Source organism: Balaenoptera borealis, assembly GCF_965194805.1.
Source record: "Balaenoptera borealis genome assembly, chromosome: 11".
NCBI classification, from domain to species: Eukaryota; Metazoa; Chordata; class Mammalia; order Artiodactyla; family Balaenopteridae; genus Balaenoptera; species Balaenoptera borealis.
The window spans coordinates 72,777,943-72,792,137 of NC_138868.1; the positions used below are offsets into that span (position 1 = coordinate 72,777,943).

At 41.7% G+C, this 14,195-nt stretch overlaps 1 pseudogene across 1 annotated transcript; it reads left to right on the plus strand.

Moving 5' to 3' along the window:
• Positions 1-6,917: 6,917 nt before the first annotated feature.
• Positions 6,918-8,639, plus strand: LOC309604902 (lysine-specific demethylase 4D pseudogene; annotated as a pseudogene). Its single transcript has one exon. The product of its transcript is annotated as a lysine-specific demethylase 4D pseudogene (transcript).
• Positions 8,640-14,195: the final 5,556 nt, after the last annotated feature.

Sequence of the window (14,195 nt, forward strand, 5' to 3'; positions counted from 1 at the left end):
GAAAAAGGAAATTGAAAGGGAGAAATAAAAAGAGTTAAAAGAGAGATGAGAATTGAGCTTTGAAATAAGACTGCATTTGTATAGTGGAAAAAGAAGTGGAACCAAGGAGAAAGAAAAGAACCGGAGAAGACTATCAGTACCCTAGAGGTCAGAGACATTTGAGGAGGAAGGAGGTGTTCCATGAATCAATGATGTAGAGAGATAAAGTGTAACCCATGGAGGCGCACTTGGGAGACAATGTGATGATTGACAGAGATCAATTTCAGTGGAGAAGTGGGGTCAGAATCAGAAGACGAGAGAGATGAGGAAATGTTTTTGTAAAGGTAGATTATTTTTGCTTATGTTTTGCCATGTTCGGTATTGAAAGGAAGGTAAGAGAAAGGATGTAGCTTAAATCAGGAAACAGACTGATGACTGATGATTTAAGTCTTTACAGAGGTGATAGTGATCATTTAATTGACCATAGTTTTGGAATGCATGGGAGGTGTCAATTTAAGGAGTTTAAATGGCAAGATTAGCTCTGGAGAGGGGGAGTACCTTCTCTTCCCCTGAGATAGGAGAGTAGGGAGAAAGATGGGGTGTAACCAAGAGGAGAGAGACTGCAGTGTGCGCCAAATGATTTTAGTTACTTATTTTTTAATAAAAATTTTTGGAGTGTGCACCATATAGAGTACCAAGGTCCCTTGGAAAATTTGATGATGAACAAGACCTAGACAATGCTCTCAAAGCAGTTTTATATGGAAGATAAGACAAGCACAAAAATAACTCTAGAGATTGGGAATATAAGCTATGAAGTTAAATATAAATTTTTCTACACCTCAGTTTCTTCCTCCATACAATGGGAATAATGATAGTACCAGCTATGTTTCAAGCATCCCATTCTCTTGCTAGCTTACATTTCCTAGGGTTCTAATACAAGTATTTCACCTAATGGAGACATTCAGCCCATGAATCAAGCACTGTTTCATTCTCCATCATTGCCCTCATGTTCTCATTTCCTTTTTTAGCCAGGATAAATTTACTGGTCCATCATTGTAATCACTCTCTTATCCCTCCATCCAATCCATCAAGACACTTGTTCCTCTCTCCTTGAGATACACATGGCTGGAAAACCCGAACCCTGATGAAACCTTACTATTTGCTTTCTTCCCATCTTTTGGGTCCCCTTGTCAATGGTGGACAGTTACACAGAGTCATACAATATGAGTTCAGGAAACACGTCAAGACCAAGGCACACATAGGCTCTGCATTTCCTCAGCGTCTACATGGAGAGGCATCCCATGTTGAGGAGGGTTTTGTTCTAGTGGAGGCCCCTTCCCCAGTGCTCTTCCTTCATATAGGGCTTTGAAGACAGCAACCTTATTAGGAAAGGGAGCTTCGGACTGCTTGGGGAATTAAGCGGCCTAGATATCATGCCAGCCATTTACAGGAGCTCTCCGGGAAAGCCAGCAGCCCTGTACGTTAGAAGGCACCTGGGGACCTTGGGCCCTTTTGGATGCTATAGCCCTCCAGTCATGGAAGGAGTCTAGGCTAGCCTATTGTTCAGGCATCTTAGGATGAACATCTAGGGTCATGTTTGAACAATGCTTCTCCTTCATAACAATCTATCCCCAAGACCCTTGAGTGCTCATCAGGTGTTTCTGGAATAGGAAGAGAGAGATTATTTGACTTCCACCCAATCTTTAGAGGCTAAGTGAACTGCATTTGTCACACTCCCTCAAGGATGAACTAGATTGTCAACCACTTCCCCTCCCCACCATTTATTACCAACAAATTCTATAGAAACCTCGAGATTGTTTCTTTGATCCTTTGACATTAAAGTTGGAAAAAGAGAAGAGTGTTTTAATCCTCCCTTACCTACCTTCTGCACGTTCCATGGTGCATGAGGCTCCAGGGCAGAGGTACACAGAGCTACTACCGCTCACTCAAAGGGCCCCTGCCACCAGTCTTCGGGTCTGCAGCAAACATTCCTTTGATGCACTCTTACAAAAGCTACCAGCAGGGGTCACAGAGAGCAAGCCCTTCCTTGGCTATTTTTTTGTCCCTGATCCCAGATCCAAAGGAGAAATGTTTTATGTTGAAGCCCAATTGTGCTGACCTCTTTGGGGAGAGGGGTGGTAGAGGATTGGGCCCCAGCCCCAGCTTCCTCTTGTCTTGAATGGACCCCAGATAAGATATAGGGACCTCGGGCACCTCTTGCAGACCATAGGAGATGTGGGGAGTTTCTATCACTTGGAACAATGGCAGGCAAGCTGATCTTTCGAAGTCTTATTGGGGAGACTACAGGGTGAGGAAGATGAAATGCCTTTGTTCTCTAAAGGCATTTGAGCTCTTCCTCACCGATTTCTGTAGCATGGTTTTCTTCTCCTCTCCCTGGTTCTTGTGCTGACCCAATACTAGTGGTGTTTAATGCCCTGACAACTGTGCTAGCTCCTCCCATTCTGGCAGCTTTCCCAGGGAAATCCCTCTGGACCTAAAAGGACCCTGAAATTTGTTTAATAATTTGTCTAAATTAAACAATAATTTGTTTAAATTTGTCTAATATTTAGATCTCGTTTATTTTCTTGTAAGAAATCTTAAAGGAAAAATTTCAGGTAAAATACCTGTGTTTTGTGGGCTGATAACTTTAAAAAGGAGGCCTTTTAGTAGACAGTTGGAAGAGCCAGTTGGATTCCATTGTGATGCAATCAGCAATGTTGGAGTTACCATGGCGCTGATGTGAGTATATCTGGAAGAGATACATGGGTACTGACCATCAGTTCAAGTTTCATTTGGAAATGTTTTGTTGAGAGAGTACCTGTTTTCCTGGAAGGAAAATCGTCTCTACTTTTATCCAAAGCAAGACAATCAGAGGAGAGTTCCCTGAAAAGGTGATGTTTGGGCTGAGGCTTGAGAGTTGCCTGGGTGCAAAGACCCTCAGACAAGAGTATACCGGCCTTTTTTGAGACACAGCCAGGAATGTGTTTGGAATGAGAGAGCAAGGAGCAGGGTAGAAAGGGGTGAGGTCAAGAGGTGATGGTGGGCCAGATCACTTAGGGACTTTTCGGACATTCGGAGGATTCCTAGTGGGGTGGAATAGGTGCGCCTGAAGTTTGAGGACAGGGGAAAGTGAGAGAGAATATTTGAATGGTGGAAATTAGGGGAGCTTAAGAGGATTAGGAAACAGTAATAAGGGAGCACTTGAAATTGGGTTAATGAGATAGTTTGCTTTGGTTATTTTTTTGTTTTCTTATTTGTACACATATATTTTCTGTCCTAAATCGTAACTATTACATTTGGTCTACACAGTTCAAGTTGAAAGTGGAGTGTACATGGTGAGATTTATTTTTCACATTGTTTTCAATATGTTTTTTTCTTTTCACACACACACACACACTGTATTTTATTTTTATAAGGGATAAATAAACTGACACCAAGCATTGTAAATGGATGACCACAACAAAAGCAACGATTGCAATTACCCAACACGAAACTCACTCATACTATGTCATAATATTGACATTCAGTCCAGTAATCCTCCACTGTAACAACTCTTTTACTTTGCAGTGGAAATTGATTTGTATATTTTTTGCCTCTGAGTCCTTGTGGGATTTCTTTTTTTTTTAATTCAAACAGAAAGTCACAAAAATTAAATCATCCTCATAAGTTGACTCAGTCCCACCTAATTAATTTTTTTTCATCTTGATCTTTTGTTAGCACTTTTATGAATTCATCAGTTTTCCATTAGTGTTCTGAACATGCTTATTCATTCAGTTCAGCAGTATAGTCAGTTACCAGAAACCTGTACTTGTCAGAGTCTTTTCCATGAATTTCTTGAAGATGAAACCCTTTTATAGGAACATTTTTGCAAAAGCATCAGAGTACACCCAGAACTGTCTGTAAAGGACAAAAGACTTGAAAATGACCACGGTTAAAGATTGGATGAAAGTTCATAATAATGCAATTGACAAGGAAATTTTGTTATTTCTGAGATATACATTTTAAAGTAATAACTAGAATTATGACTTATAACATTATACCAAAAGATGTAAGATTTCTGGAAATTTCATGTAATGTCTGAAACCTTTATATTAACATACTTCCATACAAATAACCCAAAGAAAGTTTAGTATTAGTTGTTTTTTGTTTGTTTGTTTGTTTTTTTATACTGCAGGTTCTTATTAGTCATCAATTTTATACACATCAGTGCATACATGTCAATCCCAGTCGCCCAATTCAGCACACCACCACCCACACCCCACCGCGGTTCTCCCCCCTTGGTGTCCATACGCTTGTTCTCTACATCTCTGTCTCAACTTCTGCCCTGCAAACCGGTTCATCTGTACCATTTCTCTAGATTCCACATACACGCGTTAATATACGATATTTGTTTTTCTCTTTCTGACTTACTTCACTCTGTATGACAGTCTCTAGATCCATCCACGTCTCAACAAATGACTCAATTTCGTTCCTTTTTATGGCTGAGTAATATTCCATTGTATATATGTACCACCACTTCTTTATCCATTTGTCTGTCGATGGGCATTGAGGTTGCTTCCGTGACCTGGCTATTGTAAATAGTGCTGCAATGAACATTGGGGTGCATGTATTTTTTCAATTATGGCTTTCTCTGTGTATATGCCCAGTAGTGGGATTGCTGGATCATATGGTAATTCTATTTTTAGCTTCTTAAGGAAACTCTATACTCTTCTCCATAGTGGCTCTATCTATTTACATTCCCACCAACAGTGCAAGAGGGTTCCCTTTTCTCCACACCCTCTCCAGCATTTGTTGTTTGTAGATTTTCTAATGATGCCTATTCTAACTGGTGTGAGGTGATACCTCATTGTAGTTTTGATTTGCATTTCTCTAATAATTAGTGATATTGAGCAGCTTTTCATGCTGATGCATCTCTTTTTCCTAACTTTAATGAGAATGTTACTTTTGTTTCACTGTTAAGAATGATCATTGCTATTTTTTACCTTGAAATTCTTTATCTTACAAAAAAAAGTTTCTCTTGATGCTTTGCAAGTAAGAATTTTAAAATCATGAATGGATTTTCCATTTCATCAAATGCTTTTTTGGTACCTATAAGATGATGATATTTTTCATTTACTTTGTTAATATTCTGAATTATATCATTAAATTTTCCAATGTTCAATCATACTTGCCTTCTATTTGGTCATGATGTGTTATTCTTTTACTATCTTGCTGCATTTCATTGGATAACATTCCATTTTATGCTTTCCTCTATGCTTATAAACAAAAATGGCCTGTAGCTTTATTTTTTATTGTCCTTTTTTCGTTTGGCTATCAGAGAGCAGAATAGCCTCATCTGAGTAGCTTTCCAACTTTTTCTATACTCTGAAGCAATTTGCACAATAAGAGTTAACTGTTTCTTGAAAGTTTTCTAGATTCACATGCAAAATGATGTGTCTCCTGGACTTTCAGGGGTCATACTTTGAACCAGCTTCTTATACTGGGGTGTTATTCAAGCTTTCTGGTGTTTCTTGCATCCATTTTGGATATGTTTCCTCTCCAGAAATTTATTCTTTTCTCTTGTCTTTTGAAAATGTTGCTGGCAAGTTTCTCCTAAGATTCTCTTTCGAGATTTTAAAAATTCTTTTGTGCACTATTTCATTCCTAGTGGTTTATTTTCCCCTTCTTTCTTATGCTCAGTTATGCCCATGGTGTATTGCTATCATTAATTTCTTCCAAGAATATTTTTGGTCATCAGTGTTCTGTCTTGTATGTGTTTTCTTTCGTTAATTTTGTCTTTATTCTTTGTTATTTTTTGACTCCTACCCCTTCTTTCTCTTCTTCTATTTTATAGTTTCTTCAATTGAATGTTTAGTTCATATATTTTCAATCACCCTTCATTTTCCTTTTGGTACAATGAAAGATATCATTCTGTTTTAATGCTTTTCACCCTAAACTATAATTTTAAATTTATTTAAATAATTTAAATAAATTTTAAAAAATTGATTTCATAGAAATTTGTGAAAATCATCATAACTTGAAGAATTATGACAATGAGTCATTCTGATGGCTGTGTAACCAGTACCTGGGTTCAGAACAGAATATTCACATTATTCTAGAGACTTCCTCACAGCCCCACTCACAACCTCTCTCTTTCAAAAAGGTAACCACTACTCTGACTTCTAACATAGATTACGTTGGTACCAAAAAATATCATCATCTTATAGGTACCTTTTTATCTTTATCTAAATGGAAGCATAGAATAGGTATTCTTTTGAGTCCGGATAATTTTGCTCAGTATTATGTTTATAGAATTATTCTTTTATTTTCATGTAGTTTTTGTTGATCTCATTCCTGTATTGTATTCCATTGTATGAATATACTACAATGTACTTATCCATTCTAATGTTGACTGGCATTTGAGTTGTTTCCAGTGTTTGACTACTGAAATCATGTTGTTCTGAACATTCTTGGACTTGACTTTCATTGCACAGACATACACATATCCTAGGCATGAATCATAGCACATGGGTAAGTTCAATTTTAGTGGATACTGTCCAAATAGGTTTTCAAAGTGACTGTAATGATTTCCGTTCTCCTTACTAGAGTACAAGAATTTCCATTGTTCACAACAACACCATTTCTTGTATTGTCAAACTTATGAAATTTTCGCCTTTATTGGAATATGCAATTAAAGTCCATGGTGGTGTTTTCTTTGTAGTTCCCTTGTAACTATTTCCAACCATCAGTTTTCAACCTGTCTCTATTCTTTTTCTTTTTAGGTTTTGCTTTCAATTCTGCCCTGAAGACCCTGCATTTGGGATACCCAGCCAGGGCTGGGTGATTCACTAGATCTCAAGAGGACAGAGCCAAGTGTCAACCAAGGACATCACAGACTTGCAGGCTCAGCCGGCATCAGTCCTGAGCAAGGCTTCTGCCCAGCGTGGAATCCCCTGGAGAATCAGCAAGCCTAAGAAATATTATCAACTCATTGCATTAAAGTCTACTGCGGGCTCCTGCTGATATACTCCAACCCATTTTTGAAAAAGTAGTGTTTTCCAGCATCCTCACCTGCCCAGAACATACATCAGAACTTGGGAGTTTCCCGCTTATTAATGAAAGCTATGAAGTCTAAGTCCAACTGGGCCCAGAACCCAAGTTGTAGAATAATGGTATTTCATCCAACCAAAGAAGAGTTTAATGATTTCGATAAATACATTGCTTATATGGAATCCCAAGGTGCACACCGAGCAGGCGTGGCGAAGATCATTCCACCCAAGGACTGGAAAGCCAGACAGACCTATGATGATATCAATGACATCTTAATAGCCGCTCCCCTCCAGCAGGTGACTTCTGGGCAGGCAGGTGTGTTTACTCAATACCACAAAAAGAAGAAAGCCATGACCGTGGGTGAGTACCACCACTTAGCAAATAGTGAAAAATACCGGACGCCACCACACTTTGATTTTAAGGACCTGGAGCGAAAATATTGGAAAACACGCCTCTATGATTCACCAGTATATGGTGCGGACGTGAGTGGCTCCTTATTCGATCAAAACGCGGAGCAGTGGAACCTTGGACACCTGGGAACCATTCAGGACCTGCTGGAGCAGGAGTGCGGAGTGGTCATCGAGGGCGTCAACACCCCCTACCTGTACTTCGGCATGTGGAAGACCGCCTTCGCCTGGCACACGGAGGACATGGACCTTTACAGCATCAACTACCTGCACTTCGGGGAGCCCAAGACTTGGTACGCGGTGCCCCCGGAGCACGGCCGGCGCCTGGAACGCCTGGCCAGGCAGCTTTTCCCGGGCAGCGCGCGGGGCTGTGACGCCTTCCTGCGGCACAAGGTGGCTCTCATCTCGCCCACGGTCCTCAAGGACAACGGCATCCCCTTCGATCGGGTCACTCAGGAGGCTGGGGAGTTCATCGTGACCTTTCCCTATGGCTACCACTCTGGCTTCAACCATGGCTTCAACTGCGCGGAGGCCATCAATTTCGCCTGCCCGCGCTGGATCGATTATGGCAAAGCGGCCTCGCAGTGCAGCTGCGGGGAGGCCCGGGTCGCCTTCTCCATGGACGCCTTCGTGCGCATCCTGCAACCGGAGCGCTACGAGCTGTGGAAACGCGGGCAGGAGCGGACCGTGGTGGACCACACGCAGCCCACGGCGCCCGACAGCCAGGTCCTGAACGCCTGGAGGGAGGTCCGCGCGTCCCTGGGAGCCGCTCTCGGCCAGAGGCACCACCTGCCCCGCCGCGCTCTGCGCCCCCGTAGGGCTGTAGCCGCGGGCGCTGGGACCAGCCACCGAGTCCCTGTGCGTGCTGGGTGCCGGCGCCCCTCGCCGGCCCGGGGTTCTTGCTCTGCCGCCCAGTTCGGGGCTGCGGCCACCAGCACCTCCGGCGAGCCCGGCCCGACCCAGCCGCCGACCGCAGGTCCATCCGCCCCGGATCGCCACCCAGCTGGAAGATGTGGCCCTCGTCGGCGCCCTTGGGAACAGGGCCCTCAGGAGCCAGCTGCTCCCCCCAGGGCTAAGAGGAGGCTTTCGTTAGACACAGATCAGGACCCAGAGGCTCCGCCCCTGCCTGTGGAGGCACCCTCGCCGGACAGCGCCGCCCCGCTCAGCCCTGGGCTCCAGCATCCCGCCACGGCTTCTGGCTGTGGTTGTGGCCCCGTCCCCTAAGCCCAGGGGATGCCTTTCTACCCCACTGCTCTTGCGTGGGGATCCTTTGAGACTGGTCATATTTACATTTCAGAGCTTTGGGTATTTGCAGGTCACTAGTCTTGCGTGAGAGTGCCTCCTGTGCTGCCGCTGGACGTGCTGGGTCTGTGGTGTTTACCAAATTCTCCAAAGTTTGTTCTTCCTTCCAGACCCTGGAATGCTTGGACACCGCTAACTCCTGTGTCACAAACTGAGGTTTCATGCACTGGACACTCTAGTGGCTCTGGGAACTAGGTCCTGCTGAGGTCGCCAGAGCCCAATCTACCTCACACTCCCATCCTGTGGGCCAGCTCCGGATGCTGCTGAACTTCTGAAGAACCCTGGGCTTTGATTACCCTCCAGTCTCTCTCCTTTTCCTCTTCCCCCTTCTCTTCCCGCTTTTCTTGCCAAATTAGGTCCTTTTGACCAATTAGGTCAGTAGAGACTAAGATAATAATTGATAATCTTTCTGAGTCTTTGATGTATTGAAAATATGTTCTCTGCCAGTATGGTAACTAGAATGTTAAAATCTGAGTTTATTAAATATATTAAAAGTAACCAGAATGTTAAAATCTGACTTTATTTTCTGGGTTGTTCAGTCAGTCAACGGAGAGGTGGTCGTTTTTTCTGCACTTTTCTTAATAATTATATCAAAACATTTCAAGCAAAACTTATTTTTCTGAGCTTGTTGCCTTGTGTGATGTTGGTGAGTGAGTTTGGGGTTGATTGTTGGGTTCCAGCTGGCTGGCTGGGTTGGGGGGTTTTGTTTGCAGGCCTATCTGAAGGATGACTTGGTGGAAATCACCTGGCACTTGGCTGATCCAAGTTGCTAGGAGAGATGAGCAAACAGAGGACAAAAAGTGCCAGCATGTGAAAATCTTCTCTGCAAGTCTCCACTGCCTTCTCAATGCTGTATGTATATTTCACATGGTTAGGTCATTGATACATCCCAAGAAACAAATCCACAAATAAAGGAACAAGACAATTTCAAGTGGGCATATGTTCTGTGAAGAGATTAAAGGGGATGGGATGCTAGTGCAGAATGGGCAGTGTGGTTCCGGTGGGCAGGGAATACTTCATAGAGCAGGAGACCTTTCTGAGTCCCAAATGACAAGAAGGAAGGTCCAGAGCTGATTTCCACTAGGATGAAACAGCAAGTGTAACAGCCCTGACATAGAGCTTGGTGTTCTTGTGTGGATAGAGAGGAAGCTCATTTGTGTCTGGGGCACTGAGAAGGGAGAGGCAGGGTCCAGGGTATGCAGGACCTTGTAGCTCATGTGAAATATTTGAGTTTTTTTCAACTTGAAATGAGAAGGCATTGGAAGTTTAAAACAGCACTTGACATGATATACTTTACATATCTAACTAATCACCTTAATTGTTCTGTGGACCCCTTGGGGGCAGGAGAAGTAGTTAGTTAGAACACCTAAGTAATGCAGGTGAGAATTGATGGTTACTGACTTAGGCCATAGTGTTGAAGATGCACAGAAGTGGCCAAACTCAGAATCAATTTTGGAAATTGAAAATGATAGTTTGATGCAGAAGGAAACACTTCAGAGAATCAAACCACATCTCTCTTCCCTCCAGCTCTCCCCTACAGAAGTTCAGTAAGATTCTGGAATTTGAAGCACCATGTAAAACTAAAGGCAGGAGTAATGAAAAAGTTAGACTTGTTTGAAGTTCTGATTGAGGAGTAGCAAAAGCCCACATCTCATCCCTATCACCATGCAGCTAGGCAACTGTGTGGTAGTATATTCTGTGGAAAACTGAAGCTGAGAGACTGAACTCAGGATCCTCAGTGGAGGATGGCAGTGAGATGCTTGGCTGGAAAGATGATTAAGCCCTGTATTGAGAGGGTGGAACCGCATGATGGAAGCAGACTGGAATTACTGGGAAGGCAGCAGCCCTGGAGAGCAAGTGGACCATAGTAGATCTCATATGAGCAAGGAGTAAACTTTCATGTGGTAAGGAACTGAGATCTTGAGGGCTTTTGGTCCTTTCATTTAGGTCAGTTGTGGATATGGCAGTGCAGAGAAATAAGGGAACTCTGAAAAGTCTCTGTGAAGACAGTAGCCTGGCTCATATTGCCATTTTAAATTTTAGAAACTGAAATTTTCCTTGTTATATTTCAGGGATATCACAATCTCTTCCCGGCAGATACACGCTCCAAATAGCCTAGGCTAACAAAATTGGGGGTTTTGAAGGCCAAGAAACAAAAATAAATTTCAGAGAATATTTCTTCCACTATACTCCTTATGTTTTTCACTCACTTTTATACTTGAAACAAAATTTCCTTTGCCTAATAAAGAGTAGCAATGTTAAAAATACAGTTTAGGTTTACCAGTATACTGGTTCCTAAATTAGTCTTCTTGACCTAAGGAGGCATTTCTCAAAAGAAGATATACAAATGGCCAACAGACCCATGAAAAGATGCTCAACATCGCTAATTATTAGAGAAATGCAAATCAAAACCACAGAGAGGTGTCACTTCACACCTGTCAGAATGGCCATCGTCAAAAAGTCTACAAATAATAAATGCTGGAGAGGGTGTGGATGAAAGGGAACCCTCTTACACTTTCGGTGGGAATGCAAATTGGTTCAGCCACTATGGAAAACTGTATGGAGGTTGCTTAAAAAAACTAAAAATAGAGCTACCATATGATCCAACAATCCCATTACTAGGCGTATATCCGGAAAAGACGAAAACTCTAATTCGAAAAGATACATGCACCCCAGTGTTCACAGCAGCCCTATTTACAATAGCCAAGACATGGAAACACACCAAGGGCCATCAACAGATGATTGGTTTAAGAAGAAGTGGTATATACATACCATGGAATATTACTCAGCCACAAAAAGATGATATATTGCCACTTGCAGCAGCATAGATGGACCTAGAGAATGTCATACTAAGTGAAGTAAGACAGAAAAAGACAAATATATCACTTACCTGTGTAATCTAAAAAACAATACAAGTGAATCTATATACAAAACAGAAACAGACTCAAAGACAGAGAAAACAAACTTGTGGTTAGCTAAGGGGAAAAGGAGCAGGGGAGGGATAAATTAGGTGTATGGGATTAACAGATACACACTATTGTACAGAAAACAGATAAGCAATAAGGATTTGTAAAAAAAAAACCAAAACAAACAAAAACAAAACAAAAAAACCCACAAGGATTTGCTATATAGCACAGGGAAGTGTATTCAATATCTTATAATAAGCTATTATGAAAAATAATCTGAAAAAATATGTATATAACAATCACTTTTCTGTACACCTGCAACTAACAAAATATTGCAAATCAACTAGATTTCCATTATAAAAAAATTAGTCTTCTTGAAAGGATCAGGAGCTGAGGGTGGTAATGAAGGGGGTTCATCAAGCAATTCTATTAAAAATTCTATTTTATTTCAAGGCAAGTGACACACTCAATTTGGATACTCACAATCTGGACCACTCTTCTCAAGAAAAGATGCCCAGATCCAGCTGTTCTTCCATGTCCAGTAAGTTGTTGCTATACTTAATCTTGGAAAAGCAAGGGACATTGACAATGACAGTTAAATAAAGGCAAGGATAGAGCCACCTTTGTTCTCACTGCCACGATCTCTCCTAGGCCTCTCTCCACTTCTGAGAAATAACAATCACGAGTCCAGTGTATATTCATCAAGTTTGGAGACAAAAGGCTACGAAACGGAAAGGAGTATGTTGTGTGGTTTAAACAACATACCCCCACCATCACCTTTTAAAAAAGTCAATATTACAGTATCAAGATCTAAAGACTTTCCTATCTATAGTCCCTAGTTAGTTCAACGAAGTCCACTAGATCTGTGTAATTTATTTTATTTTATTCGCTCTGGTGCTGATGGACAATAGGGTTATTTGCAAATCTTTGTTATTTCAAAGTATGCTTCACAGAACAGCTTTGTATATAGGATTTCTGGGTTGTATTTATGTTCACTTTTAACTTTTTAGGAAAAGCCACCTTGCCCTCCAATTTCCAGCTCTATTGGCAGTGTGCAAGAGTTCTGGTTTCTCCATATCTTGACCCACTTTTTTATATTGTCAGACCTAATCAAAATGGGCAGAGAATAGCTTCTCTGATTGCTAGTGATCATGCACATCTTCTTGTATTTATTGGCCATTTGGATTTCCTCTTTTCTGAATTACCTATTCTAAAGCTCTGCCTACTTTTTTTGGTTTGACTATTTTTTGTTGTTGTTATGTAGAAGTTATGTGATATTCAGGATACTAATTCATTGTCTATTTCATGTATGATGACAAACTTCTCCTAGACTGTAATTTCCTTTAATTTGTTACGTCCTAGTATGAGTGAGGGTTCTGCAGAGTAATAGAACCGGTAGGAGGTATATGTACAGCTCTTAGTAGAGGAACTCATTCACCTGGCTATGGAGGCTGAGGAATCCCACGATCTGTCAGGTGGGCCGTCTGCAAGATGGAGAACGGGGAATATGGTTGAGTCTGGGTTCGAAAGCCTGGGAACCAGGAGCGCCCATATCAGATGTCCCAAAGCAAGAGAAGATGGATGTGTCTGCTCAGGCAGAGAGAGTAAGTTCACCCTTACTCTGCTCTTTTGTTGAATTTGGGCTCTCAGTGGTTTGGGTGATCCCACCTACAGTGGTGAAGGCGCTCTTTACTCAGTCTACTGTTGCAAGTGCTAATCTCTTTCCGGAAGAGCCATGCAAAACACACAGAAGTGATGCTTTACCAACTATCTCTGCATCTCTTAGCCCAGTCTACATGTGAAATTAACCATCACAGTCATTAGTTTGGAATCATTTAAATATATCAGACGTTCCCATCATGGTGCTTTTGGTTCTCTAAGCCATTGTTCCACCCTGAGTTCATAAAAACATTCTTCAATATTTTGTCTTAAAATTCTGTGTTGTATCTGTCTGTAATGCACCTCAAATTTATTTATGTAAGTGGTATGAGGTCCAGCTCCAATTCCACCCCCCAAAATAGTGCCAATGCCACTACCACATATTGAATAGCCCATCCTTCCCCATTGGTTTGCTACACTACCTCCATCATAGGCACACTCCCACATATCCATGTGTCTGTGTCTGGCCTCTCGATTCTGTATGCAGATACATTTGTCCATTGAAGCTCCAATATCACAGTTCGGTAGAGGAGAAGTCACCCCTCTTTGTTCTTCTTTTAAGGAATCATCTTGGAGATTCTTGCTTGAATACTTCCCTACTTACTAGATCTGTCAGCTTGAGCAAGTTTCTTAATATCTCCTTGATGCGGTTTCCTCATATGAGAAATAGGGTTCCTAGGATTTCCCTTATAGGGTCATTATGAAGATAAGGCAGAAATAAATTATTCTATGCAGAGTGCATTGAACAGTGTCTGGCATTAGATAGTCACCGTATATTAGCTATTTTTAATAATATTTGTTCTGTTAGAGGTACAGAGAAACTTCTGTGGATCAAAGAAAATGAAAAAGAGAGTGAAAAGACAAATTAAAGAGTGAGAACAGATATCGTGTTACTCATACCCAGTAAAGAACT